This window comes from Eschrichtius robustus, chromosome 11 (assembly GCF_028021215.1).
Source record: "Eschrichtius robustus isolate mEscRob2 chromosome 11, mEscRob2.pri, whole genome shotgun sequence".
Taxonomy (NCBI): Eukaryota; Metazoa; Chordata; class Mammalia; order Artiodactyla; family Eschrichtiidae; genus Eschrichtius; species Eschrichtius robustus.
This window is the reverse complement of record NC_090834.1, coordinates 67,214,235-67,233,611: the sequence shown is the minus strand read 5'-3', so window position 1 is coordinate 67,233,611 and position 19,377 is coordinate 67,214,235. Positions and strand designations below refer to the sequence as shown.

Below are 19,377 nucleotides of genomic sequence, written 5' to 3'. Positions count from 1 at the left end.
CGAGATGTAGAGAAGCATCTCTTTTATACTGAAACTTCCCTCTCAAAGGTCACCAACTTCTAAGTGCAAAACCCAATGACTTCTACTCCCTTTTCATTCTTCTTTGCCATGTTGACTGTCTTTTCCTTCTGGAATCTCTCCTCTCTTGGCCTTTGTGATCCCCCCTCAATGGATTCTCCTTTTACTTCTCTGACAGTTCTTTTTCAGTATCCTTCACTGTTTTCTTTTATCCACTTGCCCTATATAGGTGATCTCTAAGATTCTCTTCTTGGCTGCCTTCTCATCTTACTCTGCCCTCTTTGCTAAATACGTTTATCTACTCCAACGATTTTCTCTTGCACTCATAGGCTGATGACTTCATTTATTATTCATAGCCTTCAATTTTGCTGAGCTTTAGGTCCTAATTTTTACTCTCCTGGTGAATATCCCCACCTAGATAATGTGCAAACACTGCAAAAATGTCCCAGACTGAACTTCTCCTTTCCTTAACCTGGTCTCAAATTGCTTTTCTAGCCACCAGTCCCTTCCATACTGAACTTCTCTTGCAAGCCACACTGTCTTCTAGTCTCCAGCCCAGCTTTGTAGACTTCCTTTCCGGATACCTCTTCTCTTCTCCCCTAGGCTCCTTTTCTTGGTACTCCCTTCCTACCACAGCCTTGCTCCCATTCTCACTTTCTTGTCTAAATCTTGCCTTGTCCCAGGGCTGGTGGTGGGATGAATTGGGAGATCGGGATTGACATATATACACTAATATGTACAAAATAGATGACTAAAAAAAAAAAAAACAATGTCCAGAGAAGGCCAATAAAGTAGCCTTTAAAACTTGAAAAAAACAAAATAAATCCTGCCTTGTCCCAATATTCATCCTCCTTTCAGCCTTGCTGAGCTCCTCTTTCCCAGGACATGTCATGCATTTTTACATCTCCAAGATTTGTTTACGGTTTCCTTCTCCCTGGAATGCCATTTCCCCACTGTTGTTCTATTTAATTAAATCCTACTCATCCTTCAAAATCCAACTCAAATGCTAATTATTCCATGAAGGCTCCCTGACACATTCTGTCAGAACCAACCATTCACTTCTTCAGGCTCCCATAGAACCAGCAGAACAAGTGCTATCAATCTGACTTGAGTTATTTCTAGTTATGTATTTTCCTTTCTCTCCTGGTAGAGGATGATTTTTCTTGAGGGAAGGAGCTTTCTTAACAGTGCACTGCACAATTCAGATACTCAATAATATTTGTCAAATTGCATCGTGGAAGAAACTAACTGGAAAAACTGCAGAGATCTTTGATAAGAGGCAGTGTTGCTTAAGAAAGACAACACTTTGGGGGCTGATTTCCCATATAAATTCTTTTCTGTTAAAAAATAGAGTGAGAGATGGGGCAAAAGTAGATTAGGGCAGATGCCCTCTTAACTCCTCTTGGTAGGTGATTGAATTTGGCCTTTATCCTACAACCCAGCTGGGTCTTGCCTTTAAAATGTCTGCTTGGGGAATTCCCTGGCGGTCCAGTGGTGAGGACTCGGCACTTTCACTGCTGTGGCCCGGGTTCAATCCTTGGTCGGGGAACTAAATCCCGCAAGCCGCGTGGAGTGGCCAAACGGACAAACAAACAAAACCACAACAACAACAAAGTCTGCTTGGAATAGTGAAGATTTCTTGAAATTTGTATCTTGAGAGGTTTTGTTCTTTAAGTAAGCAAAAGAGAGAACTCTGCACTGACAACATTATATGGTCTTGATATGTGATGGGGCCCACATATGTGAGTAACTGGTTTATGAAGAAATCTCAACCTATCAGGGCATAAGAAGCAGTAAAGCATGCTGGTCAGGAGCTTGGCTCTGGAGCAGGACTGCTGGGGTCTGAATTAGGCAGATTAACTTCCTGTGCTTCAGTTGCCTCTTGTGTCCAGTGGAGATTGTAATGGATCTACTTCACAAGCTTATTATGAGGATTAGACAAGATAATATATGTAAAGTTCTTGAACAGGCTAAGCACATAGTAAGCACTCGGTAATTGTGAGGTATTATTATTATTATTTTAAATAAACTTATTTATTTATTTTTATTCGTTTATCTTTGGCTGCACTGGGTCTTTGTTGCTGCGCGCAGGCCCTCTCCAGCTGCGGCGAGTGGGGGCCACTCTTCATCGCGGTGCGTGGGCCTCTCACCGTGGTGTCCTGTCCCGTTGCGGAGCACGGGCTCCAGGCACAAGGGCTTCAGTAGTTGCGGCACACGGGCTTAGTTGCTCTGCGGCATGTGGGATCTTCCCGGACCAGGGCTCGAACCCATGTCCCCTGCATTGGCAGGCAGATTCCCAACCATGGCGCCACCAGGGAAGCCCGGTATTATTATTTTTGATTACCACTTTCAAGTATGATGTGGCAAATCCCCCTCACCTGTGCCTTAATGACATTCTGGGCAGATTCTATGACTTGACAACTAAAACTCAGTTCAGTCTGGTTTAAAATGTCAATCTCATGATTGGTTCGAAGCTCTCCACCTGCCCCAGTATAAGCTAGACTTACGGCAGAGGAGATCAGTGGACTTTTTAAATCCTCCTCCCACTCTAGTGCCCTAGAGGTCAAGTGGAGGCTGAGTCATACCCTGGGACACCTTGTCCCCTTCCCTGTTCTCAGGAAGGGTTCAGAGAGAAGGATGAGGCACTCAGAGGTCTTCTCATGTAGCTAGTTGCCTCTTGCTGGAGAGGCAACCCTGAAATTACTACTCTGGTTCAGTTTTGTCCTGCTACTGCTGTGGCCTCTGATGGAGTGGTAGTCTCGACCCAAATGGGTTCACAATCTCTTTATGCACATGTTCAGTTTTACCCCAGATACCTCTTTAGTGATAGATTACTGAAGCACAATTGGTGCTGGAGAGGAGACTAGAAATGATGCTTGATTTTCTTGTTGTTGTTATTGTTCTGACAAGCAGGGACAGTTTACAATCAGAACAAACTCTTATTTCCCACAGTGCCTGCTGAGTAATCTCCCAGGGAGGATGTGTTATAGAGCTGAGAGTGGCTGAAGCAGATCAGAGACCACAAGGCCAGATGCTGCCCACAGGGCTTCTGGATTTCAAGTACTTTAAAAAGAGCAAGGGGCTTCCCTGGTGGCGCAGTGGTTAAGAATCTGCCTGCCAATGCAGGGGACACGGGTTCGAGCCCTGGTCCGGGAAGATCCCACATGCCGCGGAGCAACTAAGCCCATGTGCCACAACTACTGAGCCTGCGCTCTAGAGCCCACGAGCCATAACTACTGAAGCCCACTAGCCACAACTACTGAAGCTCACTAGCCACAACTATTGAAGCCCGTGTGCCTAGAGCCCGTGCTCCGCAACAAGAGAAGCCACCGCAATGAGAAGCCCGCGCACTGCAACGAAGAGTGGCCCCTGCTCGCCGCAGCTGGAGAGGGCCCGCGTGCAGCAACTAAGACCCAACGCAGCCAAAAATAATAAATAAATAAAATAAATAAATTTATTTAAAAAAAAAAGAGCAACAACCCAAAATAATATTTATTGACTATCTACTAAAGCTAGGCACTTAGTATACATTATCCATTCTACGTGATAAGGATTATTAGCTCCATTTTAGAGACGAGGATAGTGAAGGTAAGAGGAATTAAATCAATTGTCATTATTTTGAGGGCCCTGTTTCTTGCTTAATTTCTATAGCCAAAAAAAAAAATCTAGTTAAGATTTCAGAGAGGCAATATAAACAAAGTCATATTTTGGACATTTAGGAGATAGCTCTGATTGCTAATGTTAATTTTTTTCTGATGCAAATATATGCCTTTACTTTGTATCAATTCACAAGAGCCATAAAATGTCCATTTTTGCCATCCTTACAGTTTTTTTCACTACAGAGAACTAAAGAAAAGAAAAACCTTATTGTTGCTAAGTTCAACGGGGACTTTTTCTATCCTGTTAAAATGTGTCTTCTCTATTTGTGTGTATCTCTTCACCTTAATTGAACGAACTTTTTCATTACTAATTTACATATTCCATTGAATAACAGTGTGTTTTAGGGTGACTCTTCCAAGAGCTATTGAGGAAAATATGTGTTATGGTTAATCTAAGATTTGCTAATGACTTTTGATTTCCTTTGATCTCCGATCCAAGTGGTAAAACGCACTGTGTGATACACTCACACCTGGTACAGAAACCAGTGCTAAGGGCATAATTAGAAGTTGACAATGGATGTGATAATCCCAATTCATTTTTCTTTTTCTTTTTGGCAAGACAGTAATTGGCTGGAAATTTAAAATTCTCTTTTTAAATCCTTAAACAAATCACTCCTCCGAAGTTTTACACTTAATCACTACCATCTATCAGCCACCACCTATTCAATGATAAATATGTACAAAAAGCTTGTTGTATACCAGGAACTATTCAAGGTGCTGGAGTACTGTGGTAACCAAGGCAGACAGGGTATTTGCTTTCATGGTGCTTAGGTCTTATCTAGGGAGACAGACAATAATCCAGTAAGTAAAATTTCAGATGCTGTAGTGTGAGGAAAATAAGACTAAATGTCATGAGACAGAGTCATGGGAGGAGGGCAATATTAAATAGGATAGTCAGGAAGGACTGACACTTGACTGAAACCTGAATGATGAGGAGGCAGCTGCTCAAAGATTTGGAAAAGAGCCTCTCAAACCAAGGAACCAGCCGGTGCAGAGGCCTGAGGAAATGTGTGGCAACTTTAAATGTTTTGGGTACTGAGAATGCAGGCCGTCTCTCCAACCAACTCCCCGCCCCTGCCCCAGCTCCCCACCACACACACACTGATAAGAACCCAGCAGTAAGTACAGTGAGAGATTGGAATATTTTACTTAACTTCTGGAAGGTGAAAGATCTGGTAAGGAAATAAGCAGAAGTCAAGAAGAAAACGAAGATGAATTGGACCCTGAAAGGCCTACTAAGAAGATTTTTCTATCATTAAGGTGGCTTCTAGGAAATTTAGTTTTGTTGATTTAGTTTTGTTGATTCAATAAAGTTACTGACTAGCAAGGAATCCACCCTAAGTCACTCTTCTTCTATGCTTAGTGCATCACTCTATTTATAACTAAATGTTTCCTGAAGTAAAACAGAAAACAGCCACTTTGCTCCCTGTATTTATGCTTCTCAACAGAGATCCCATAGTAGATTTTCTTACATTTGTGGTAAACTATTTTTAACCATGCATCAAGGGAATAAAAATAGTTTTCATGTGATTATGTCTTTGGAAGTCTGGCACAAAATGTGATTTCACTTAGAGAGTGTGGTGTGACAGCTGTAAATCGTCACATTCCAGCTTAATGCTTCAATATTGTATTTTCAGTGTGACTGAATGGCTGGCTTTTTCCGGCTTTGACTGCCTTTTCTATAGAGAAGCTGGCACTCAGACAAATCCCGAGACACCCTCACAAAGAGATGCTGACAGATGTCTGTCTCTCAGAGGTTCTAACTGGGCATCATTCCATGCAGACATGCTGGGCATGAGCGTGGGTGTCTGTGTCTGTTGGCCTATGGGAGATTCTTCTCATTCTGTCTTGCCAGCAGCCAAAAGGCATGGAGAGCCCTTTGAGATGTGAGTTCTGCCCTGGGGCCAGCATGCTCAGGTAGAATGGCACTGAGCTAGTTTAACAGGGCAAGGAGTCTTACTCAAGGAAGCCAGAAGTAGTGCAGCAGGCTGGAGAATCAAACCTTTCTTCTCATTATATGGTTGGGTCATAGACTAAGTGCTTAATGAATAATTGGTCCTGTTCAGGCACTCTCCTCGATACGTGTGGTATACAGATGCTTAACTCAAGGAACTCACCCTAACTTGTTCAAGGAAATAGCCTATAGCAGCCAACCCTTTTTTTAGCCACTCCACCCCAACTCCAAGACTGCTTACAACTCATTCAATGAATTTTCAAGTAGTTGTATCAAGTACTTTCTTCTATGCCAGGCATTGTGGTCTGCTTAAGATAAACAGAAATAAAAAGACAGATTGTTCTAGGATTAATATTGTATACACAAAAATGTTATAATGGTTATCTTGGGGGAGTAGAATTAGATAGAGATATGGACAAAGACTCAAATTTTACTTTTTGAACTTTACTATTTGAACTTTTTGTAACATTTTTTTGGCAGTGATTATTTTTTGTAACTCAACTAAAATCTTCTGAGCAACTGTTTGTGCCAGGCACCTTTCTGAGCTTTGAGAAGACAGCAGTGAATGAAGCAGAAAAAGTCCCCTGTCCTCAAGGAGCTTACATTCCAATTGGGGAGTAATACAAAACAAAAAATCTATACAAATGTGCTATTATAATATAATGATAAGTGATGACATGGCCCATGGAAAAAATAATTTTTAAAAATAAAAGTGTTCATTTTTAAAAGTTCTTCTATTCTGACTTGTTCAGATAATCTTGACTCTTTAGAGACCAGGATTCTGTACTGGCCTGGACAAATAGCAGCACTGAGAGAAACGGGCCAGAGGGCCAAACCTCAAAGCCTTGAACCATTCGGACTCTTGCCAACACTCTCTCCATCCAGCACAAATGAAAAGGCAGTTTGAGATGCCTGCGTTCTTTTGGCACAAGAGTGATGTCAATCCAGAGAGTCTGACCTGGCTGGTTGTTCTTGACTGGAGCCCAGCTCTTTTCCCACTCAGTTTGGGGACAGAACTCGCTGCTGTGCCAGTATGTGAAGGTGCCGACCCTGCCTACCCCACATACATAGCCTGCTTCTTTTTTCCAGCTTTACCAGCTGGTTTCCATTGGCTTCTGGCCTGCCTTGTCTGACAGCTGCCTGAACACTGGGACTTAAAAATTAGTTCTAAATGCCTGAGTCCAGCCACCACATTCCAACCTATTTCTAGGACAACATCTTTCTTTGGCTCCCTAAGAAACTACTCTTCTTTATCTGTTTCTAAACTGTTTCCATTCCTAGTTCAGGCTGAGGTCTCCTCACCTGGAAGTACAAAACTTAGGGGTTCCGGTTCCTGCTCACAGCCAAGGAGAAGATGCTGTTTTCACTAAATTCCTCTAGTCAAAGAAGAGGTAAGACTTGATATGATATTAAAGAAACACAATAAAAATTGTACGCATACTAACATTACAAACATTTAAAAAATCTTCTTTGTTTTTATTCCAATCATGAAGGTAACACAAGCCTGTTGCAAAAACTTTAGAAAATACAGTAAAAATAATTTATACTTTAATAAATTATTTTCATTTTTATCTATTCTTGTGCTCATATGTTTATTGCTGTTATTGGTTAAATATATTATTCATGCATTTGGGACAAAATTCCAAAAGTAGAATCTCACTGTTTCCCTGCCACCCAGTTCCTCTCCCTGAAGCGAACTGTTTGTTCATCATAGTATCCTCTTCTTTTTTTAGTGAAAACTTTTATATTTAAAATTACCAACTGGACTCAGTTTAGATAATCCCAATTTTGTTGGCAACTTCCAAAGCACTGTCATCAGGAGCCAGTTGAACATATGCTTCTTCTCTCCATCAGGCCTTATCAGGGTGTTCACCTTGGCCACGTCAATGTCATAGAGCTTCTTCACAGCCTGTCTGATCTGGTGCTTGTTGGCCTTGATATCCACAATGAACACCAGCATGTTGTTGTCTTCTGTTTTCTTCATGGCTGACTTGGTAGTGAGGGGGAACTTGATAATGCCATAGTGGCCAAGTTTGTTTCTCCTAGGGGCACTCTTCTGAGGACATTTGGGCTGCCTTCTGAGCCACAGTGTTTTGGGCGGTTGGAAGGTGAGTGATGTCCGGATCTTTTTTGTGTGGCTGTGGATGACTTTCAGCACTGCGTTCTTGGCCTTCAAAGCCTTTGCTTTGGCTTCAGCTTTGGGAGGGGCAGGGGCTTCCTTCTTCGCTTTCAGCACCATCTTTGTGAAAAGCCACAGTATTCTCTTATAATTCTTTTCATTTCTGTAAAATCTGTAGAAATGTCCTACTTCAATAAACCTTTCTCTGCTTCAAACTCCGATGTTTCAGTTTATTTGGCCTCACTGTGCATCAGGCACACGAACTTTGGTAACAATTTCTTTTCTGATTTTAATACTTTAATTTTTCTTGCTTTGTATCTTAGTCAATCTAGCTAAATATTTGTCAATTTTTTTTTTTAAGAACAAGCTCTTGGTTTTATTGATTATTGTTTTTCCATTCTATATTGTATTTGTCTCCATTCTGTTCTTTATTACTCCCTTCCTACTGCTAGCTATTGTTTTAGTTTGCTCCTTTTTCAAGTTCCTTAAGGTGTAAAGTTACTTTATGGATTTACTTTGCCACTCTCTCTACTATGTCAGTGAAAAATCAAATAACAATCAAGCTAAGAAGAAAGAAAAGAGAATATTATTCAAGACAAACTGAGGATTATAACTTGGGAAACAGATTCTCAGAAACTCTGAGAACTGCTCCATTGATCAGGAGTTAGAGATGCAGTTTTATACATTTTTGAGACAAAGAATTAATGTATCATATTGAAAGGTTAGCATTGTGCACACAGTTCATCAGTTTTTTTGTTTTTTGTTTTTAGTCAGTTATGCATGTACAGAACAAGCCCTTGGTCAATGTGACCCTTTGTATGAGATGAAAAAGAAATATTAATCATAGAATTACAATGCTGGCATCTGAAGAACGGGACCAGCTTTTTCTCAAAGTTTGATTTCATCCTCCTGCTTTGAGAAGGTCTGGGTAATGTATAATGTAGATGCACAGTGCACATTGGAAAAGGCCCACCATAAAGGGGTCATGTCATTTGTTTTTTTTCTTTCTGTCTTAGTTTGATTGTCCAGCCATAGAAAATTTAAGATTTTTCCTCACCAACTATATATGTAGATATTATTATTATTTACTATTTTATTTAAAAATTATCGTACACTAACACAACGTTGTAAAGCAACTATATTCCAATAAAAATTAATGAAAAAATAAAAATTATCATACAGTATAACTGATTTTTTACAGTACTGTTCTCTGAATATTAGCAAATATACAGATGCACATAACCAATATCACAATCAGAATACAGAATAACTACTTGTTCTGTTAATCACTGAGAGATAAGTGGTAAAATCTCCGACTATAACTGTGATTTGTGTATTTATTTCTTTCAGAATTGTTGCCAGTAGTACAAAGAATTTTTTTCTTGAATCATTTGAGTGAGATATAAAGTTACTCTTTTTCGTTTTGTAATTAATCAATATTTTTATGATAGATATTTCAAAACTGTGTAAATATTCTATTTTCATCAAACTTTAAATTTATTCATTGATTTTTTATCAACATAAATTCATGATTTCATATTTTATCCAATGAGTTATAGTCTGTTAATATCATTATTTATTTTGGGGACCGCCCTGGTGGCACGGTGGTTAAGACTCCACACTCCCAATGCAAGGGGCCCGGGTTCCATCCCTGGTCAGGGAACTAGATCCCACATGCATACCACAACTAACAGTTCACATGCCACACTAAAGAGCCTGAGTGCCACAACTAAGGAAACCACCTGCCGCAACTAAGACCCAGCGTGACCAAAATAAATAAATGAATAAATATTTTAAAAAATATATCATTATTTATTTTGCAACTCAAATTATACCCAATTTGGCCACTGGAGCCTCTTCAAGCTGGCTCTTGTCCCTTTGATATGTCCCTATCATTCTTTGAGCACTTCCTTGTTTCTTGTACAAGATGCTCCAGACTCATCTTGTATTTTTCCATGCCTGTAGTTAACCCTGTAATTAGCCATTTCTCCAATGTCTTTGTAGACACACTCATTTACATTTATATTCATTCCTACTTCCATCTATCTATCTATTGAAAACCATGATTTCAGACAGATACCTCCAATTTCAATACCCCCAACATCACAAGTTTCAGTCTACTTTTCTCCCTTCACATGTTTTTAACTCTAATGATGGTAAGAAAATCCAGGCCACTATTATCCTAATATTGTTACTTACTTTTTATCAATCTACCAGTTTGTAACCAATCCCTTATTGCTGCACCCTTCTCTCTCCTGTGTAGATGCCCACCTTATCCCATTTGACTCCAACACCTTGCACCAGGTTGCCCTATATGGAGGCATTTTTCACCCAGTTTTGACTCTGACTCCCAGTACCAGGCTAGTACCATCACTGCCCCCTGTGTGGACACTCTCCTCAACCTTCTTTGGCTTTGAAAACCTGCTTTGAGCCACCCCTCCTCAAGGATACCCTTGTCACCTGATGTGCAGAAGAGTTAATATAGAAGGCCTGAGGCTGCTATTGCTAGAAGGGATTATATACAAGTTTGGTCCTTGGCTGGCACCTGGTACCTTGGATTTCAGGAAGGTTCCCACCTTCCCCATACTGATAAGAATGGTTCACTGTGCCCAAACTCTTTGTATAAATAATGTGGTTTATCCTTAACAACTTGCTTTCCTTGTGGGAATCTGGAATTTTTGTACATACAGGCATGGAGTACCTTTGTCACCAACGTTTGATAAAAACCTTGGGTTCTGAATCTTATGAGTTTCCTGATAGATAACATTTCACACATGTTGTCACAGTTTGTTGCTGGAGGAACTAAGCATGTTCCCTGTGATTCCACTGAGAGAAAACTCTTAGAAGTTTGTGCCTGGTTTCCTTTGAACTTTGCCCCGTATGCCTTTCTCTTTGCTGATTTTGGTTTGCATCATTTTGCTGTAATAAATCATAGCCATGAGTATGACTGTGTGCTAAGTCCTGCTAGTTAATCATTGAACTTGGGGGTGGTCTTGGGACCTCTGACACACCTGGCTTGGGCTCTGAAACTCCACACTGGGCTGCTTCTCTATAAGGACACCCTCCCCACTCTGCCTGGGTTTTAAACCCCTATGCTGACCGAGTCTCCTCATTCTGTCCAGGCTCTGACACCCTACACCAGCCCACCCCATTTCAGGGACAATGTCCTCACACTACCTGTTTCCAGTTTTTAGCTATCGTGACTAAAACTGCTATGAATATTTGTGTATAAGTCTTTTTGTGGACATGTATTTTAAACTATACTTAAGAGTGGCACTGCTAGGTCATAAAATAGGTGTTTGTTTAGCTTTATAAGAAACTGCCAAAACTTTTTCCAAAGTGGTTGTACAATTTAATACTCCCACCAGTGATATATGATTACCAATTATCCCGTAAAAACTATATAATGAAGAAAAAAGTCTTTTATGGTTACCCATCTTTTTTGGCACTCTTCATTCCTTTGTAGGTCTGCATTTCCTTCTGCCATCATTTTCCTTCAACATTTCTTGTATTTTAAGTCTGCTGATGACAAATCTCTGAGTTTTTGTTTAACTGAAATATCCTTCTTTCACCTTTATATTTGAAGCTATTTCTGCTGGATTTAAAATTCTCAGTCCACAGTTTTGATTTTATTTTCTTTAAGCACTTTAAGGAAGTTGTTCCATTTTCTTCTTATTTGCATTATTTTTCTACAAGAAGTTTGCATTCATTCTTTTTCTGTTCCCCTGAATGAAATGTGTTTTTTCTCCAAACCCCCTCTGGCTGTTCCAAAGATTTTCTGTTCATCTCTGGCTGTCAGTATCATCATGACAGGTCTAAGTGTGTTTTTCTTTATATTTATCCTGCTTGGGTTCAATTAACTTTTTGATCTTTGGGCTTATTGTTTTCAACAAATCTGTAAAAAAAATTGACCATTATTTTAAAAAGTACTTCAAATATCCTAATTTTTCTCTTCTTTCTTTCTGAAGTTCTAATTAGACATATAATATGTTGGACTCTGCCTTTTTCTCTCTGTGCTACAATTTGGAAGATTTATTTTGCCCTGTCTTTAAGTTCACTGGCCTTTTTTTTTGTAGTGTCTAACTTGATGTTAAACCCATCTAGTTAATTTTTCACTTCAGGTATCGTATTTTTTAGTTCCAGAATTTCTGTTTTGTTCTGCTTTACAGGTTATATTTCTTTAGTGGTATTTCTTGTTTGTCCCCTTATTATGTTCATGGTTTCCTTTAAATCCTTAAACATATTCATAATAGCTTTAAAAAAAAAAGTCATTTCTGGGTCTCTATTGACTGATTTTTCTTCTAATTATGGGTCACCTTTTCCTGAATCTTTGAGTGCCTAGTAATTTTAGATTGCATGCTGAACATTGTGGATCCCATGCTATAAAACTTCTTGATTTTATTTTCTTTTTAAAAAAATTGAGCTGCGGCACAGCAGAGGAAATCATCAACAGAATGAAAATGCAACCTACTGAATGGGAGAAGATATTTGCAAATCATATATCTGATACAGAGTTAATATCCAAAATGTATAAAGAACTCACACAACTCAACAACAACAAAAACAAACAACTCAATTGAAAAATGTGCAGAAGACCTGAATAGACATTTTTCCAAAGAAGACATACGGATGGCCAACAGGCACATGAAAAGATGTTCAACATCACTAATTATCAGAGAAATGCAAATCAAAACCACAAAGAGAATGACTATTATCAGAGAATGACTACTATCAAAAAGACAAGAAATAATAAGTATCGGAGAGGATGTGGCGAAAAGGGAGCCCTGTTGGTGGGGATGTAAATTGGTGCAGCTGCTATGGAAACCAGTATGGAGGTTCCTCAAAAAATTAAAAAGAGAACTGACATGAGATCCAACAATTCCACTTCTGGGTATTTATCTAAAGAATACAGAAACACAAATTTAAAAAGATAAATACACCCCTGTGTTCATTGTGGCATTATTTACAATAGCCAAGATATGTAAACAACCTAAGTGTCTATGATTGGATGAATGGATAAAGATATATACACAGTGCGATACTATACAGCCATAAAAAGAATGAAATCTTGCCACTTGCGACAACATGGATGGACCTTGAGGGTACTATGCTGAGTGAAATAACTCAGGGGGAGAAAGACAGATACCATATGATTTTACTTATGTGTGGAATCTAAAAAACAAATGAACAAACAGAACAAAAACAAACTCATAGATACAGAGAAAATATTGGTGGTTACCAGAGAGGAAGGGAAGTGGGGAGAGGATGAGATGGGTGAAGGGGATCAACTGTGTGGTAATGGATGGTAACTAGATGGTAACTAGTGGTGATCACTTTGCAGTGTATACAAATATCAATTTATAATGTTGTACACCTAAAATTTATATAATGTTATATATCAATTTTACCTCAGTAAAAAAAATTGAATTTTGTTCTGTAGACAGTTAATTTACTTGTGCATCAAATCAATCCTTTGAATCTTGTTTTTAATCTGTATTAGTGTATGTCTAAAGCAGCCTTTTCTCTAGGGTTAGATTAGCCCTAATACTAAGGCTTTGCCTTTCTGGTGTCTTTTCTGAATGCCAAACTTGGTCACGAGCTTTTTTCACTCTGGTTTAGTGGAACTTTAATGTCTCCCAGTCCCATGTAAGCTCTGGAATCTCCACACAGCTCACAGCTTCCCAGTATCTGTTATTTCGCGAGCATTTTTCTTTGCTCCACCTCATGTGGTCTTACGCTGGCTTGTGCAGGTTTTCAACCAAAAACCCAAGGAGATTCCTATGCAGCTATCTAGAGCTTCTTCTTTGTTCCTCTCTGGTGTCCTGCCCTGCAATTCCAGCCTTAATGGTAGCCTTGAACTCCCATCCTGTTCTCTTTGGCCTAGTAATACCACTGTGCCCTCTTTGGGCTACCCCTTCTTGTGCTGTGGTTCAGAAAGTGCCTCTAGGCAGAAGACCATGTAATCATGAGACTCATTTGTTTCCCTTCTCTCAAGGATCATAGTCCTTGACTGACTATTGTTCAGCATCTAAAAACAGTTGTTTCAGATATTTTGCCTAGTTTTCTAGTTCTTTGCAGTGGGAAGGCTGGTCTGGTACCAATTACTTTGTCATGGCTAGATAGGGAAATCTCAAATTGGCTTTAGGTTTTACATTATATTTTAAGAGGCTTTTCCAGTGGTTTCTCTTGGGGAGGGTGAATAGTGACTTGGAAGGAAGTATTGGGTATTCTGGGTGTTGGTACTGTTCTGCCTCTTGACTTGGAGATACCCCTCTTGAGTCTGTGAATATTCAGCAAGCTGCAAACTTAAATTATGTCCATATTTCTTTATGTAAAATATATTTTAATGTCTTCCTTATTCCAATATTAATTTTAGATTCTTAAAAAAGCTTTTCAGCTTTTATTAGATAAATATTTGCTATGCTTGCACAAAGGCTAGACCTCCAGGGCCTGTGAGTCAAGATTAAAAGCAGAAAAGCACTGTGTTTGCTCTAGAGATTAGGAGGGGGGAGAAAAAGTGAGGTGCTGACAATAAGAGGGAAGAACAAAAATGTCTAGAAGAATTTATTAACTGTCTCTCTGTTTCTCTTCAAACAATTCAATAATCTCTACATTGTTCATTATTGTTTTGTGGAGTAGATTTTCCTTTGGGTGTGTGATGGGTGCTAAATTCTGTTTTAAGTTTGCACAGGGATAAAATCAGAGGCTTTCTTATAGGTTATACTAAGAAAGGTCTTTTTGCTCAAGATAATAAAAACATTTTTTCTATCTTATCTTTCTGTACTTTCATAGTTCTTATTATTAAATTTAAAGCTTTAATATCATCTGATAATTAATTTTGTATATAGTATATGATAGATATCTGATTTTTAAAATTGGTTAGACAATTATCCTAGTACCATTTATTAAATAATCTATCTTTTTTTCTTCTGATTTAAAATGCCTCCTTTGAGTCATCTGGGACCCACCAGCATGCACTGAATCGATCTGGTTGTGCCTTACACACACACACACACACACACACACACACAGAGGCATAATGAATGATTTTTTAGAATGAGTTCCTCTAGGATTGCCCTTTTTTTCTCTAAATTAGCTTTTTCTTTAAATTTAACCTTCAGTTTTGAGTCACTTAGTTGGCTGTTGCATCAAATGATTCTTTGGTTTTACAGGTTGTCTCCCAGTGATGCCAGATGGGATCAGCACAGCCCCAGATGCTAGTTGCTAATGCCTACAAAATAACTCCCCCCACAAAGGAGAATCATTTAAGAGTTCTTTGGACTTCATCTTCAAAAGTAGCCAAAGAATTCAAGTGACAGGTTATCCCAGAAAATCTTTTGCAGTTAGTGAAATTAGGGTATAACTAAGAACATTCAGAATACCACACACACAGTTTAGGTATTCTTGGTATAGTGGTGGGACAGCAGTGATCATAGAATGAAAGTAATTAACATGTACATGCTCTGTTGGGGGAGACTAAAGGGAAACAGGTGTTCAGCCTAGAAAAACATTTCTCAGTGGATTTCCTATGAAGTCAATGTGTCTTGGGTTTAACTTTGAAACAAATTACAAAGTTTTTAAATTGAAAAAAAAAATAAAATGCCTCCTTTATCATATACTAATCCCTATGATTATGTGGGTCTACTTGATCTCATTTGTTTACCTACATTTTTCCTGACCCAGTACATCCCTGTTTTAATTACTTTATAATATTTTCTATATTTCCTGATACAGGTCTACCCCCCTCAGCCTTCTTTTTTCATTGTGCATTTAACTATCTAGTGATCATATGCATTTGGAGAGCTTTCATGTATCTCAAAGGCATTCACAAAAGGTACAAAAACATATTGAGAAAGGCACCATGCAGAATCACCAAAGGGGCTTATAGTCTGGTGGCAGATAATAAGTAGACAATTAGGGGACTTCCCTGGCGGTCCAGTGGTTAAGACTCCATGCTTCCAATGCAGGGGGCACAGGTACAATCCTTAGTCAGGGAACTAAGATCCCACATGCCGTGTGGTGTGCCCCTCCCCCCCAACAAAGTAAACAATTAAATATAATTAGATAATTACTAAAATAGAGTCAATCCAGGGGAGGAAGTGCCTGTCATGATTGGTAGGTATCTTTAGGACAACTCTTCTAAGATAAGCAGTAATTGATCATAGAGAAACACTGGGGAGAAGACATTTAAGGCAAAGGGACAACTATTGCAAAGGCACAGTAGCACAAATGAGTATGGCATGTTCAGGGTACTATATGTGGTTCGGAATGGTTTCTTTTATTCATTTGTTTGTTTATTCACGTTAGATTCAGAGTCAGCTAGACCATTTGAGATTGTGTCAGACCATGAAGGGCTTCAAGATTGTCTCTCAGAGACCACTCCAGTGGTAATATGGAAAATTGCTTAGAGGTGAGTGAGAAGAGAGGTCATGAGATCTGAATGAGGAAGGTAAGGAAGAGGAGATGGAGATCTGACTAGACCCAGTGTTTGGATGTGGTGTGAAAGACAAGAGGAATTCATTCATTCATCATTCATTCAACAAGTTGAATTTAATGAATGTTAAATGAGAGTTCTTAGGTTTCTGGCTCAAGCAAAAGGGGAACTGATGGTGTCATCTCCCAAGACTGTGAATACAGGAAGTGTTTAAAGTTTGGAAGGATAAAGTTGATTTCAGATTTGGATATTCTGAGTTTGAGGTGCTTGTGGTACACCCTGGTATAAATGTCTAATAAGTGTTATGTGTATAGTTCGGGTGTTTGAAATAAAAATTTGTTATCTATGTATGTGTAAGTGGTTATTGAAGTCATGGCCAAGATTGCCTAGAAAAAGTTTGTAGACTGAGAAGAGAGTGGATATCTAGGGGAGATGCCAGCTTTTAAGGGAAAGGAAAAAGAAGTTTCCTCCAAAAGAGTTTACTAAGTAGTCAGAGAATTGTCATGGAAACCATGAAGGAGGGAGCAGTTAATGTATTAAGCAATGGAGAGAGGTAGCAAATGACTAAAAACTGAATCCAATGAAAAGAAGCTCACTGGTGACTATAAGGAGAGGAGTTTCAGGTGAGAAAAGATGATTGATAGAAGTCAGGAAGCAAGGAAGTATAGATAGACAGTATCCAAAACAAAATTCAGCATCTTTCCCTCCAATGTGACTCCTCTTCTTGTAATCTTAGGCACAAATATTCCCCTCAGCCTCCTAAACCAGAAATTCCCTAAACACCTAATCCCTTCACTCTCACTTAATATCCTTGTCTAATTAGGGCATTACTCCCCAGATTCAACTTCCTTAGGTAACATTTCTAATATTCCAGAAGGATAAATCCCAAATATCATGATTATCTATGGATGGTGTTATTAGAGATGATTTTTATATTTTTCTGTTTGCTTTTTCAGCTTTTTCTGGAATAACTAGTATGTATTTACTCATGTAATTAAATAAAAGTTTTAAAATAATTTTTCTCACATTATCTCATATCTGACATCATCTTTGTTTCCAGTCCACTGCCCTGGGTCTAGCTGGGATTATTACAATAACTTCTTAGCTTCTCTTTCTGCTGCTCTGTCACTGGGCAGTAAGGATAAGCTTTGTAAATACAAATCTTAATACATCTTTCTCCAGTTAAAAGTTCTTCAATGGTTTCAGATATCTTTCAGGATTAAGTTCAAACTTCTAGCACTTTGTGATAATGCCCTTGTCTTATCTCACTTTTTTCCATTCTCCTATTCTTTGCTTAAAGCTCCTTTTCAAAGATAAGCAGTGGTTAAGAATGCACCTGCCAATGCAGGGGACACAGGTTCGATCCCTGGTCTGGGAAGATCCCACATGTCACAGAGCAACTAAGCCCCTGCACCACAACTACTGAGCCTGTACTCTGGAGCCCGCGAGCCGCAACTACTGAGCCCGTGTGCCACAACTACTGAAGCCTGCGTGCCTACAGCCTGTGCTCTGCAACAAGAGAAGCCACTGCAATGAGAAGCCTGTGCACTGCAACAATGAGTAGCCCCTGCTCGCTGCAACTAGAGAAAGCCCGTGCACAGCAACGAAGACCCCATGCAGCCAAAAATAAATAAATAAATAATAATAATAAAAACAAAGATAAGCAGTAGCTTCTAGCATTCACAAAAGCTGTTTTCTCCTCCTTTCCTTTGTTAATTCCCTCTCATCTTTTAAATCCGTTTAATAATCATTCTTCTTAGGAGACCTTCACTGCAGCTCCATTCTAATTTAGACACTCCTCTCTTCTGCTATTGCAATCTATACACCTCTCAGTGTCATCACACTGTACTAATGAGCTTGTTCATCTTTTCCTAATTTGTTGGCTATTTAATTTTTCTTCTATGAATTTATTATTCATATCTTATCCACTTTTCTGTTGAGTTGTGCTTTTCTTATTGATTTGTAGTTAATTCTTATTTACGTGACAAATATTTTTTCTCAGTCTGTTCCTAGAGTTTATTTTTTGGTGCTTAAAAATTTTTTTTTAGTAAAATATATCAAGGGTTTAAGTTAATAGTTTTGCATCTTGCTCAAGAAGACCTCTATTCCAAAGATATAAATTTACTTGCTTATGTATTCCTTCTAATATTTTTGTTTTGTTTTTTATACTTATCTCTTGGAATTTGTTTCTGAATAAGCATCATCCGCATTATTAGTCTCTGAGTAATTTTTTTTTTTTTTTTTTGGCTACATTGGGTCTTCGTTGCTGCACGCAGGCTTTCTCTAGTTGCAGTGAGCGGGGACTACTCTTCATTGTGGTGCGTGGGATTGTCATTGCAGTGGCTTCTAGGCGTGTGGGCTTCAGTAGTTGTGGCACATGGGCTCAGTAGTTGTGGCTCGCAGGCTTAGCTGCTCCGGGGCATGTGGGATCTTCCCAGACCGGGGCTCGAACCCGTGTCCCTTGCCTTGGCAGGCGGACTCTTAACCACTGCGCCACCAGGGAAGCCCCTCTTCGTAATTTTTTATGGTTGAAAATCTATTCAACATATTTATTGAATGCCCTCTTAGGTGTTGGCAGTGTCATCTGCTGGGGGATACAATGGTGGACAAAAAGACAAGACCCCTTACCTTAATGGAGCTTACATTCTAGAGGTGGAGGCAGACAATAAACAAGTAAACAAATAATCCAAATAATTATTGCTTTTAATAACGACCATGAAGGAATTAAATGGGAAGCTACCTCTCAGAGTGGTCACTGAAGGTCTTAATATAAGTAGGCAGAGGATGTGTACATAAAACAGTTCCACTGAATGGTTCTCCCATCATTTACCTAACCACTCTTTGGTGTTGGGTTTTTAGATTGCTTCCCCATTTACTATTATACTAAGAAATAATCCCGTTCGGAATAACTCCCTCTGCATGTTTATTCCCACAGAATAGCTTCTTAGAAATTTAATTACTGGATAGGAACAATCAGTATTTTTATATACATTGCCAAGTTACTTTCAAGAGGGAATTCCAATACATTCACCAGTGAGTAAGCTGAATACCGCTCTGAGAGGTAGGAGTGGAAAAAGTAACCGCCAAAAAAGGTACGTTTGGGCTCTGCGAAGGGAAAAGATAAATGCGCTGACCTGGATTTACAAAGGAGGGGTGGCAGGGCGATGACGTGGGAAAGCATTTGCTTGGGAAC

The 19,377-nt window shown here is 39.1% G+C and overlaps 1 pseudogene; it reads right to left on the bottom strand.

The window, feature by feature from the left end:
- Positions 1 to 7,403: 7,403 nt before the first annotated feature.
- LOC137772042 (large ribosomal subunit protein uL23 pseudogene) lies at positions 7,404 to 7,870 on the bottom strand (annotated as a pseudogene).
- Positions 7,871 to 19,377: the final 11,507 nt, after the last annotated feature.